Source organism: Pleurodeles waltl, chromosome 6 (assembly GCF_031143425.1).
Source record: "Pleurodeles waltl isolate 20211129_DDA chromosome 6, aPleWal1.hap1.20221129, whole genome shotgun sequence".
Taxonomy (NCBI): domain Eukaryota; kingdom Metazoa; phylum Chordata; class Amphibia; order Caudata; family Salamandridae; genus Pleurodeles; species Pleurodeles waltl.
This window is the reverse complement of record NC_090445.1, coordinates 1,294,841,332-1,294,854,804: the sequence shown is the minus strand read 5'-3', so window position 1 is coordinate 1,294,854,804 and position 13,473 is coordinate 1,294,841,332.

Below are 13,473 nucleotides of genomic sequence, written 5' to 3'. Positions count from 1 at the left end.
GAACAGAAGGAGACCTGTCCCTTACAGAGGGCACCCTAACAGCTTGGCTACCAGTATAATGTGAGAGCACATCATCAGTATGATGTGATTCAACCTCTGTACCAACTATGCTAGACTGTCTAGTAATGGGCAGGCTGAGAAGTTTCTTTCCTGAACCTTTTCCTGGGGGAGTCCCTGGATCAGATTGAGAACCATTAGCTACTTTTTCTACAGATTGGGCACTTATGGCCTTATCCTGTACTCTAAGCATATTAATTAACAGTTCTAAGGAAGGATTCTTCCCTACACTCAAACCTCTCTCTATGCAGAGACTCCTTGCTCCTTTCCAGCTAAGGTGATCATATGCAAGTTTGGACAGTTCAACTTTTTGGCCTGTGCCAGACATTTTTAGAGAGAGTTAAAGTGATAGACAAAGAGAAAAAAAACTTTTCTGAACTTTTTTGGAAAGACAGAAAAAAAAAAAACTTTTTAAACTTTTAAGAACTTTTTGAAAGTTTAGAAGTACTTTTCAGCACTTAGAAAAGAGTGAAAAGAGGAAATGCAAAACTTTTTGGCTATGTGTATATACACTGACCTTGTTTTGTATATTTTTCTCTTATGAAAAGTACAATGACAAGAGTGGTAAGTAGTCTCAAGCACTTATCCCACCACTGCACAACCAATGTAGGAGGCTGGACTGGCTTGTAGTGAGTACCAAGGGGTACTTGCACCTTGCACCAGGCCCAGTTATCCCTTATTAGTGTATAGGGTGTCTAGCAGCTTAGGCTGATAGATAATGGTAGCTTAGCAGAGCAGCTTAGGCTGAACTAGGAGACGTGTGAAGCTACTACAGTACCACTTAGTGTCATATGCACAATATCATAAGAAAACACAATACACAGTTATACTAAAAATAAAGGTACTTTATTTTTATGACAATATGCCAAAGTATCTTAGAGTGTACCCTCAGTGAGAGGATAGGAAATATACACAAGATATATATACACAATAGCAAAAATATGCAGTATAGTCTTAGAAAACAGTGCAAACAATGTATAGTTACAATAGGATGCAATGGGGAAACATAGGGATAGGGGCAACACAAACCATATACTCCAGAAGTGGAATGCGAACCACGAATGGACCCCAAACCTATGTGACCTTGTAGAGGGTCGCTGGGACTATTAGAAAATAGTGAGAGTTAGAAAAATAACCCTCCCCAAGACCCTGAAAAGTGAGTGCAAAGTGCACTAAAGTTCCCCTAAGGACAAAATAGTCGTGTTAGAGGGAGAATGCAAGGAAAACACAAATCAGCAATGCAACAACGATGGATTCCTGTCTGAAGGTACCTGTGGAACAAGGGGACCAAGTCCAAAAGTCACAAGCAGCTCGGAGATGGGCAGATGCCCAAGAAATGCCAGCGGTTGGTGCAAAGAAGCTCTTACTAGGCTGAAGAACTGTGAATACTGCAGGAACGACAAGGGCTAGAGACTTCCCCTTTGGAGGATGGATCCCCCACGCCTTGGAGAGTCGTGCAGAAGTGTTTTCCCGCCGGATGGACGCCAACAAGCCTTGCTACACGCAAATCGTGCGTTTGGCGTTTTTGGACGCTGCTGGGGCCCAGGAGGGACCAGGAGGTCGCAAATTGGACCTGTAGAGAGAGGGGATGTCGAGCAAGACAAAGAGCCCTCACTGAAGCAGGTAGCACCCGGAGAAGTGCCAGAAACAGGCACTACGAGGATGCGTGAAACGGTGCTCGCCGAAGTTGCACAAAGGAGTCCCACGTCGCCGGAGACCAACTTAGAAAGTCGTGCAATGCAGGTTAGAGTGCCGTGGACCCAGGCTTGGCTGTGCACACAGGATTTCCGCCGGAAGTGCACAGGGGCCGGAGAAGCTTGCAAAGTCGCGGTTCCCAGCAATGCAGCCCAGCGAGGTGAGGCAAGGACTTACCTCCACCAAACTTGGGCTGAAGAGTCACTGGACTGTGGGGGTCACTTGGACGGTGTCGCTGGATTCGAGGGACCTCGCTCGTCGTGCTGAGAGGAGACCCAAGGGACCGGAGATGCAGCTTTTTGGTGCCTGCGGTTGCAGGGGGAAGATTCCGTCGACCCACGGGAGATTTCTTCGGAGCTTCTGGTGCAGAGAGGAGGCAGACTACCCCCACAGCATGCACAAGCAGGAAAACAGTCGAGAAGGCGGCAGGATCAGCGTTACAGAGTTGCAGTAGTCGTCTTTGCTACTATGTTGCAGGTTTGCAGGCTTCCAGCGCGGTCAGCGGTCGATTCCTTATCAGAAGGTGAAGAGGGAGATGCAGAGGAACTCGGCTGAGCTCATGCATTCGTTATCTGAAGTTTCCCCAGAGACAGAGACCCTAAATAGCCAGAAAAGAGGGTTTGGCTACCTAGGAGAGAGGAAAGGCTACTAACACCTGAAGGAGCCTATCACAAGGAGTCTCTGACGTCACCTGGTGGCACTGGCCACTCAGAGCAGTCCAGTGTGCCAGCAGCACCTCTGTTTCCAAGATGGCAGAGGTCTGGAGCACACTGGAGGAGCTCTGGACACCTCCCAGGGGAGGTGCAGGTCAGGGGAGTGGTCACTCCCCTTTCCTTTGTCCAGTTTCGCGCCAGAGCAGGGGCTAAGGGGTCCCTGAACCGGTGTAGACTGGCTTATGCAGAATTGGGCACCTCTGTGCCCAACAAAGCATTTCCAGAGGCTGGGGGAGGCTACTCCTCCCCTGCCTTCACACCATTTTCCAAAGGGAGAGGGTGTCACACCCTCTCTCAGAGGAAGTTCTTTGTTCTGCCATCCTGGGCCAGGCCTGGCTGGACCCCAGGAGGGCAGCTGCCTGTCTGAGGGGTTGGCAGCAGCAGCAGCTGCAGAGAAACCCCAGGAAGGGCAGTCTGGCAGTACCAGGGTCTGTGCTACAGACCACTGGGATCATGGAATTGTACCAACAATGCCAGGATGGCATAGAGGGGGCAATTCCATGATCATAGACATGTTACATGGCCATATTCGGAGTTACCATGGTGAAGCTACATATAGGTAGTGACCTATATGTAGTGCACGCGTGTAATGGTGTCCCCGCACTCACAAAGTTCAGTGAATTGGCTCTGAACAATGTGGGGGCACCTTGGCTAGTGCCAGGGTGCCCTCACACTAAGTAACTTTGCACCTAACCTTTACCTAGGTAAAGGTTAGACATATAGGTGACTTATAAGTTACTTAAGTGCAGTGTAAAATGGCTGTGAAATAACGTGGACGTTATTTCACTCAGGCTGCAGTGGCAGGCCTGTGTAAGAATTGTCAGAGCTCCCTATGGGTGGCAAAAGAAATGCTGCAGCCCATAGGGATCTCCTGGAACCCCAATACCCTGGGTACCTCAGTACCATATACTAGGGAATTATAAGGGTGTTCCAGTAAGCCAATGTAAATTGGTAAAAATGGTCACTAGCCTGTTAGTGACAATTTTAAAAGTAATGAGAGACCATAACCACTGAGGTTCTGGTTAGCAGAGCCTCAGTGAGACAGTTAGGCACCACACAGGGAACACATACATGCACACCTATGAGCACTGGGGTCCTGTGTGACAGGGTCCCAGTGACACATACATATAGGCCACAACCTTATGAGCACTGGGGTCCTGACTAACAGGATCCCAGTGACACATAACAAACATACTGAAAACATAGTGTTTTCACTATGAGCACTGAGGCCTGGCTATCAGGATCCCAGTGAGACAGTGAAAACAGTGACAAACACCCTGACATACACTCACAAACAGGCCAAAAGTGGGGGTAACAAGGCTAGAAAGAGGCTACCTTCTCACACTAGTAACATCACCATCCGCCAGCCCCCTTTCTACCACCACCCTCCCTGTAGCTCCTCACCCAATTGGCAGTACCCACTCACCCAGGAGAGTGGGTACCTCCTTTGCCACAGGCACCTCTGCCCCAACCCCTGTTAGCCCTGCTGCCTTTATTGAGAAGGCTATTGACCTCCTGAGGTACAATCTGAGAATCAGTCGACCATCATGAATACCATCCAGGGACTGGCAACTCAAATCAAACAGAGTAATGAATTCCTTGAGTGCATTCACAGTGCACTAGCTGACCTACAGAGATCCTTTCAGGCTCTGGTCTCCACAATGATGGAAGCAAGTCACTCTTTGTCTACTCTCCCCCCTACCTTCCTCTTCCTAATCCCAAACCCCTCTCTCCAGACCCAGCCAAAGCACACAGACCTACCGCATGCATCCACCTCAATATCCAAGGGTAGCTCAGACAGACACAAGCACCACAAGACACACCACCAGCATGCACACACCCAACATTCAGATGCACACACAGGAAAAGTCACAACCTGCCCTGACACCCCCACAATCTCCAGCATCACACACAGCACACATGACACACCAGCAGACACTGCACCAAGATTCACAGATCCAACTACTACACATATCCTACCCACAGACATCACCACAGCAGACCCTCAGGCATCCACCAAAATCACCACACCTGCAGACACCACAACCACTGACATTCCTACATGCAGCACACCCACCATACCAGCAGTCACCACCTCAACAGACAGCTCATCCACCCACCACAGCATCTCCCAGCACCCCTCATCCCACGACACATAAACACCCTTACTCACCCACCCAACAGACACCCAGTGCCCACATGCATACCTTCCATAAACCTGTACCCAGGACATCCATACCAACACCTCTTACAACCACTCCCTCTCCCACCACACCCAAACCCTTTTGCTATGGCCATCCCTGTGTGTCAAAAAATTCCTTCCTTAAGGAGTTTGTCCATTTCCCTACTCCCCTCCCCCGTGAGACCCCTACACATTTTGCTTACCTCTTCAAGTCCATCCCTTACACCTCCAAGGCCTCCACCTCCAAGGCCTCCCCTGCCCCCCTCTGCAAGTACCCATGCTCCTCTCCCTGCCAAGACTTCTACCCCTCTCAAAAACAGCCAACCCTCCCCTAAACCTAAACCCCCTCAGGCCACATCCCAAAGGCCCCCCTAGCAAACCTAATCCAACCCCGCCCACCCCCAAAAATCCCTGAGGTGCCTGCCTGTACCCTTGATGCCTCATCCAGTCAGGAGTCACGTTCGGGGCACACATATGTGCACAAATGTTACTGTTGTATGAGGACTGGTCTATGGCCCTAGTTTTCAATTGTTTGAAAACGAATAATATTTTAAACCAACCAGTTGATGGTTTAGTGATTACATCTCTGTTATGCATTACTTTTCTTGGTATGGAGTTGTTCCTGGCTGACATTGCTTGTGTGTCAGTATGGGTGTGTGTGGTGCTTGTGCTACCTGTAAAGCTTGGGCAGTATGTGAGGTTGTGTGTTGTGCTTTTGTCCCACAGTGATAGTGTGTGTGTTGTGTGACATTAATGTGTTTGTTTGAAACATTTTGTTGTCATGCTATTGAGTGGTAGTGTTGTTGACATGTGTTTGTTGGTGTGTTGTGTGGCTAGGTGTGTTTTGACAGTGTGCAGGTGCGTGTTTAGTGCATGGTATGATAAATATGATGTACTGTGTATGATGTGTATCTTGATTGGTAAGTTGTATGGTTATGTGGTTTTGTGTGTCTGTTGCCTGTTGGTCGTAGGTTGTGTTGTATGTGTGATGTGTCCCTGGATAATGTCTATAGTGAGTGTTTGCAACCTACTGACAATGGTATGGTTTTGGTATTGTTGTGATGTGTTGTGATGTTGTGTGTTATTGTGTGTAACTGGGCCTGTGCTGTGTTTCCATGTGTAAGTGTGTCTTTTTCAGATGTGTGTGTTAGCCATAGTGTGTATCCTGTATGTGTGGGTATGTGTGTGGCTGTATGTGAGTGTGCATGTCTGTGTGTAGTAGCGTGTGGTTGTCGTCCTCACACCCCCTTCCCAATGCTATATTGTGTGAGTATACATTCATAGACAATATACAACAGCTACAGGTAAGTGTGTGTACTTACTATTGCTTTCAGCAGTGGCAGAGATTCTGAAGTCTTTGTGCGAGCAGGAGCAGCAGGATGACGTGTAGTTCTGGTTCCATGGCAGCTCCGGACGAGTTTGGCTTCCTGAAGGTAAGTGTTTCCTTTTATGCAGTTTGTTTCCACTTTGTTTTTCTTGGTGGTGCGACACGGTGGAGAACCTGGTGGTGTGCTGCCTCATAACCTGTCCTGCGGTAACAGGTAATCCGCCGGCATGCAGGTACCTTCCGTCGTCCATTTCAGTCTGACCGCAATGGTGGTGCCAGTGGTGCTTTGGCTGCATTCTGTCGGGAATACCACTGAACTCGTAATGAGGCCCTAAGTGTCAGCCCCTCCTGCCCTACCTGCCCAGGAAGAGCCATCTGAATTCAGATTTGTGCTGAGGCACACCTAATCACCCTGTGTTTCTGGCTGTCAAGATGGAATGTACAAAGTGTAGCTGTCATCCAACCCAAATGTGTTTTGGAGACAGGCTGCATGCAAACAGAGCTGTAAGAACATAGAAATGTCCACTTTCTAAATGTGGCATTTCTAAAACGGTGATGGTAAATCTGACTTTAATAGTAAAGAGGATTTCCAATGATATGAAACATGAGATAGTCAGTCTAAAATGTAACAAGGAATTCCCAATGTTAACCTATCACAGGAATAGGCCTCACAGTAGTGAAAAGCAAATTTAGGTGGCGTTCACTAGGACTACATTTGCACAGAGATACAGTTTTACTAAACAAAATGCAGTGCACAGACGAAAATGGGTGTTAATTGCATCACCTAGTGAAATGGTTCGATCATATTAAAGCAGTTGTTCCAACACACTTCAGAATTAACAAACAATGTGCTTTGTGTTCCTAATTCAGATATATTCTGAAATACTTAGACAGTTAATTTAAATGTTGTTGTGTGCTACAAGAAATTGTTTTCCTGCCCTCAGTATCCAGCAAGATAATCATATAAATCCTCTCACTTTGAAGTCATTGAGAGAAAGGTAAAAACGCATCCTCAGAAGACAGCGCCTGACATTTGACCTTGGTCTCTGAATGCACAGCAAATATGGTGAGACATGAACAAGATATACAGGCCACTTTACAGAAAGGGAGGAGACAGCCTAAAACAAATAAAGCCAGCAAATGGAAAGCAAGAAAATGTGTGTTGCAAACTACTTAGGCAATTGGAAACAATGGCAGAATGCATTTCTAGGTCAACTTTCTGAATGTCCCCAAGATGTCTTTAGCAAAGCAGACAGCTGCACTGTTTGGTACACTGCGACCCAGCGATGTGGCCGCCAGAAAGCTTTTCTGTTGGTCAAGCTCTATAGTGTCCAGTTCTACAAATGTGACCTGTTGCCAGACAAAAGACTGAGATGTTTTTGGTTTGATCCTTGAGTTCCCAAGTCTTCTCATACTCAGATTACATGTTTTACCACTGCTTGTGCCTCAACGTTTTTAGTTCAATGTAATTACCAGTATACAATAGCCATTGACTGTGAGTCAGTTGGTTTGTACAGCATTGGTGTATGTATAACTTTGTACACGTACATGTTTGTCTTCTTTTGACATCAATGATTATTAGTGTCTTTGCATGATACAGCTGTAGTAGTGCTTTGTGCTTTTAAAGTTAATGTGTTGAGTACTCCCCCACTAGTGTAGATTTTGCACAATACACTGCCCTCCTACCTTAATGTGGTATGCATTGTATGATCACCTTCAACATGGATATGTACAGGTGGAAGCACAAACATCTACATTACTGATTAGCTGATAGGTCTTATCATGTAGCATATTTGTGACAATCACTACAGTATACAGCTGATGGCTGCATAGCTCAATGTGAGTGGGTCATTTTTTATATCAGTGTCATATGTTTGAAGGCCACACGTGGATGTATTTTAGAGACATTTCACCCTTTGACCAAGTTACAGTCATTATATTCTCATTTTACATTGTGGCATTAGATTATGCAAATGGAGCATGGCTGTTAAAGCATTGACAGCTGAACAGTCATTGTGATGTGATGGGTATCATATTTTTTAAGATTCACACATTGAGGGCCATGTACCTAGGTTGTGTCATATCTATGGCCATTCCAATCAGAATTTGAGGATACTGGATCTGATGATACACACACATAAATCATAACTTCAAAATATTTCCTGTACAAAATACCATGATATGTCACATATTTGTCTGATACGTTTTCACATCTTTTAGATGACTGTGACATTGATTAGTTCAACATTTTCAAATTGAAATGATGCAAGCGTGAAGATTTTTTGATGTGTGAAAAGGGTTTTATTTTTACTAATCAAAAATCATTGTTGAGTGACTATTGATTCTCGGAAGATTGGGAAAATAAATTAGCAATAATTTGGTCCCTTCTCACACGAGCAGCCAATATGTGCTCTGTATCTGCATCAGCTTAATTGTGGTCTTCACGTTGGGAGTACATTCTCATAGTCCCATGGCACATTTGTTTTGAGACAGATGTTATGCAATATTGCACAGACTAAAATGATCTCGCAGACCATAGGAGGTGAGTAGAGAAGTCTTCCACGTCATTTGTCCATGCAATGGAAACGGGACTTTAGAGCCCCTAACATTTGCTCCGTAACATTTCGACTTTTGGTCAGAGAAGAGTCATATTTTTTCTCTTCATCCATCTAGGGATTTTGAAATGGGGTCATGATCCATGGCTGCAAACCATATTCTAAGTTACCTGAATAGTATTAAATGCCAGCATCCAATGATTTGGTACATTGTTACTTAGACGTAGATACCTATGTGTGTTATGTATGCAGGCAAATTCCTACACACTTCTTTAACTTTCAATAGATATGTCTTAGATAAAGTTGACCACTGCGTTACACATGTATGTTCAACATATATACATACAAGACATCAACATGCTAACTTTCATATATAACCAGAAGATTACTATGATAAGTAAGTTATAAGATTTGTGTCACTATTTGAGAATTGCACTCTATGTATGCAGTGTATCCAACTTTGGATAAGATGATCTTGCATATATTTAGAGCTATATAGGTATTCAAAATGTGGACACTGAAACATACATTTGTCCTATTTTCTTTTTTGAAGTCCCTGTTTGCCTACATAACAGTGGCACAGCCTCAGGTTAGCTTATATAAGTGTGCCTGGCTAGTTACTAAGTAAACATAACAATGATTCGATGTGTAACATGGATATTTAAATTGTGTTTATTCAGACAACATTTAATGCTTTTTGCATGGCAGGTTGCCTTGCTGAACTTAGTATGGCCTATAGGTACTGCAATGTAGCCTTTATCATATGGGACAACATGATGTTGAAATAAGGGACTATGGGGGTGATTCTGAGTCTGGCGGGCGGCGGAGGCCGCCCGCCAGACTTCCCCCACCAAAATACCGCTCCGCGGTCGAAAGACCGATGAGGGTATTTTGGGATTTGCCCTGGGCTGGCGGGCGACCGCCAAAAGGCCGCCCGCCAGCCAAGGGCAAATCATCCTTCCCACGAGGACGCCGACTCAGAATTGAGCCGGCGGAGTGGGAAGGTGCGACGGGTGCAGTGGCACCCGTCGCGTATTTCAGTGTCTGCATAGCAGACACTGAAATACAAAGTGGGGCCCTCTTACGGGGGCCCCGCGGCACCCCCTACCGCTATCCTGTTCCTGGCGGGAGACCCGCCAGGAACAGGATGGCGGTAGGGGGTGTCAGAATCCCCATGGCGGAGCGCGGAGGATTCACAAGGGCAGCGGAAAACCGGCGGGAGACCGCCGGTTTTCCGCATCTGACCGCGGCCGAACCGCCGCGGTCAGAATGTCCTGCGGGGCACCGCCGGCCTGTCGGCGGTGCTCCCGCCGACCCTGGCCCCGGCGGTCTCTGACCGCCGGGGACAGAATGACCCCTTATGTCCTACAGACCTGTACACAACACTTTCTGTATTTACACGTATATATGTGACTTTTACTTGTTGGTTAATCTGTACTGATATGCCTTGATTCTTACACAATTTGTTTAACATGAGATGGTTCAAAGTTTGGTTGTAAGTACACTGTGATACCTTACCTTGGTGACATTTCACTTTGGTTATTTCATAGTGTATAACATCTTTCACAGCCTAGTTATTCATTGTGTCAGTATTATATTGATGGACTGAGATGCAAGACATATAGGGGGTTATTCTAACTTTGAAGGAGTGTTAATCCGTCCCAAAAGTGACGGTAAAGTGACGGATATACCACCAGCCGTATTACGAGTTCCGTAGGATATAATGGACTCGTAATACGGCTGGTGGTAAATCCGTCACTTTTCCGTCACTTTTGGGACGGATTAACACCTCCTCCAAAGTTAGAATAACCCCCATAGTCACCATGGGGTATTAACTTACTGATCAATCACATTAATGAAGTATGTCAGTGTGGCATATTAGCTATGTGAATATTTGGACCTTGAATGTTTGAATGCCTGGAAAGTAGCTGCACCTTGACCTTTTGATATCACGTCCTACTAGAGTACCAATTTAAACAAGATTTGATTTTACACTTTCAGTGCATGTCCCGATAGTTCAAACAGGCTGATGTGATTTGGAAGTATCCTGAGGCCAACATGTGTAGCACAGGTGTCAATTTTACATGTGCTGGGATGGCATTGGTCCTTGCAGGTGTTGGCTGAAGACTTGCCGCTATCTTCTCAAGCATTTCCATGATGTACTCTCTTTTCAGTCTCTACAACTGTAAGACCTCCTTCACCCTTAGGTCAATGAGGGGTATACACTGATGTAAATCACGCTCCTTCTTCCTTCACTGCCTATGTGCTTGTCTTCTAGCTACTACCAGTTGTAGTTTAGCAACCTCCATGGCGTAGTTGAGATTGCAAGAGTGTACAGTGATGGTGAGAATTTTGTACTACAGCCACTGCACCATTTCCCATGACTAGGGTGTTGATGCACAGCAATTGTGATGCATTTCTATGATTGTGTTGCACTACGCTATGATGCTTGATACAGTAATATAATATGAAATACCACTGCATTGCATTTGTGTTGGATTTTGCATGGGAACGCCTACATTGCACATATTAATTCATGCAACTGGATTCAATTGCCCACACCACACCATTGCCAAACAACAATGCAGTAGTAGTAGTAAAGTTTGTTATATAGTTCATAAAAGCCATTACATAAATCACCAAAAGAGCTGAAAAGTCATTCCATTATAACCTACAAACATTGTGATAGTGATCATTTAAAAAGCATAATTCTTACTATTAGACAGGTAAAAGAAATCAGTTGCACGATGCCTCTTTTCTGGATGGCTTTGGTTATTTTAAATTGGATTTCTTGAGATGATATTGGATTGTCTATGTACTGTGACCATAAATTGTGTAACATTCATTTTTTTAGTCCATATATTGTAGATGTAGGGGAGACAAAGGGGGTTATTCTAACTTTGGAGGAGGTGTTAATCCGTCCCAAAAGTGACGGAAAAGTGACGGATTTACCACCAGCCGTATTACGAGTCCATTATATCCTATGGAACTCGTAATACGGCTGGTGGTATATCCGTCACTTTACCGTCACTTTTGGGACGGATTAACACTCCTCCAAAGTTAGAATAACCCCCAAAGTGCGTAAAACATAAAACATTTGATTTGACTTGAAGTGCATTCACTACCAGTCTCTGATACAATGATTTTTTTGTCCTATTTGTACTCCACCAGCGTGCTGCAAAAGTGCACGTGCATTGTGAGATTGAAATGGCCTAATTTTCCTGAAGCAAACATGCACAGCAAAGCCTAATCCAAAATGTCACCAACCTATTTTTTCACCAGGCTCGGAAATGCTGTTCCCTGGCAGGCTAAAGGTATTTAGGATCCACTCAGCCTGAAAATTACAGCTTGCCTGCAAGTACGAATACGTAGTTGCAAAACAAGTGGTTTGAGTAGCATCCTTGTTTGTCCCATAACTGCTGGACAAGTGCAAATAATATGGGTAACTGTCTTTAAATTATATCCTCATAAACAACAAGTTAGTTGTGATAATATGAGATCTGTTTTATCAAATTGCCAAAGTGGAATCGCATAAACAAGTGTTTTAGAACCAGTGAAAAATGGGTTAGTAAGTATGCTTGGGGCTTCAAACTCTGATATGTTTTGATAGCTGTTGAAGAGTGTTGTCACTTTACAAATGTGTTCCTGTCCTGCAGCTGAGACACGGATTTCAGTGAGGTATTGCTTATTCAAAAGGAAGTTGCTCTTTCCATCTCTATTGCCATCACTTGTTCTTTTTGCAATTGTTGCCCTAAGTGGGAAGAGTCTACCCAGACTTTGGTCCTATACTCAGCAGGCCACTTGAATCAAACTAGCCTAGCTGATGAGGGGCGATACCATGAAAATGGTCCCAGGATGCCTGTTTCTGGTCCAGGGATGACCTGGCATGGCAACTCAGCCTGAACTGTTCCCATGGGGGAACAGGGTCAAGAATGATTTGCATATGGCTCAGTCCAAACTAGAATAGTATGGGTAGCAAAGAAAAATTGATTTAGGCCCAGATCTGTGTACTGGGTGTGAATATTTGACATCATTCAGCATTCCATCCATCACTTTTTCTTTTTGCAGTGAGAACAAGTTGGGTATTTTCTGGGAGACCATTGGTTGTTGATTTCACTATTGTTTCACTATTGCTAGTACTGGGAGTTTTGTCAAAGGAAACTTTGACCCAGAGCTCCTCTTAAAACCATGTGCCTTTTATTTGAACTTGTTGACCAAGGTCCTCTTGAGCTCGAATCAGTAGTAGACATATTCGGGGGGATCAATGGACCTGGAAACATAGTGATTCTACTTTCCTTGACTCTATCATCCAATATTGATAAATCTCCTGCTGGTTAATCATTTGATTTGCTATTTCGCATGTTGCCCATGTAGTCAGAATTTCTTCTGGATTTTTTATGATGGGGTGAGATTAAATTCTATTGGTGTTAAGTGTGACGAATTGATATGTGCCATCATGCTTATTTCCTCTCTTTCATAACTGCACCTCCGTTTAAGGTATCACATGCTCCCTTAGATGCATAGTTAAAAATCAGCATAAGGTGAATGCTTGTTCCTGTAAATGCCCCTGAGGTGGTTCTCCCTGTGTTCTGGTTCATGTCTGGATTTGCTCCTGAGGAGGATCTTCCTGTTTTCCTCTTGTGCTTGCATCCTGGCCTTCAGTGGGGTCAGATCTTTGAGTGTGTGTTGTCAAATTGGGTTGGTGGCTCTTTATTGAGGTATGATTCTTCTTCACCAGTTTATTGACAGATATTGAAGTTATGTTCAATGACTCTGTGTTTTTATTTGGTTTGACTTTTGCCAGTATCCATGTTTCCCCTGTCCTTTGTGCAATATCATGACTTTGTGTTAGGCCCATTGGTGCCTTTGTCACTATATGTGGGATTACAAATATTTTGGATGGACGCTTTTTTTTCTCTCGTGTTTGTCTGGGGCAGAAACAGG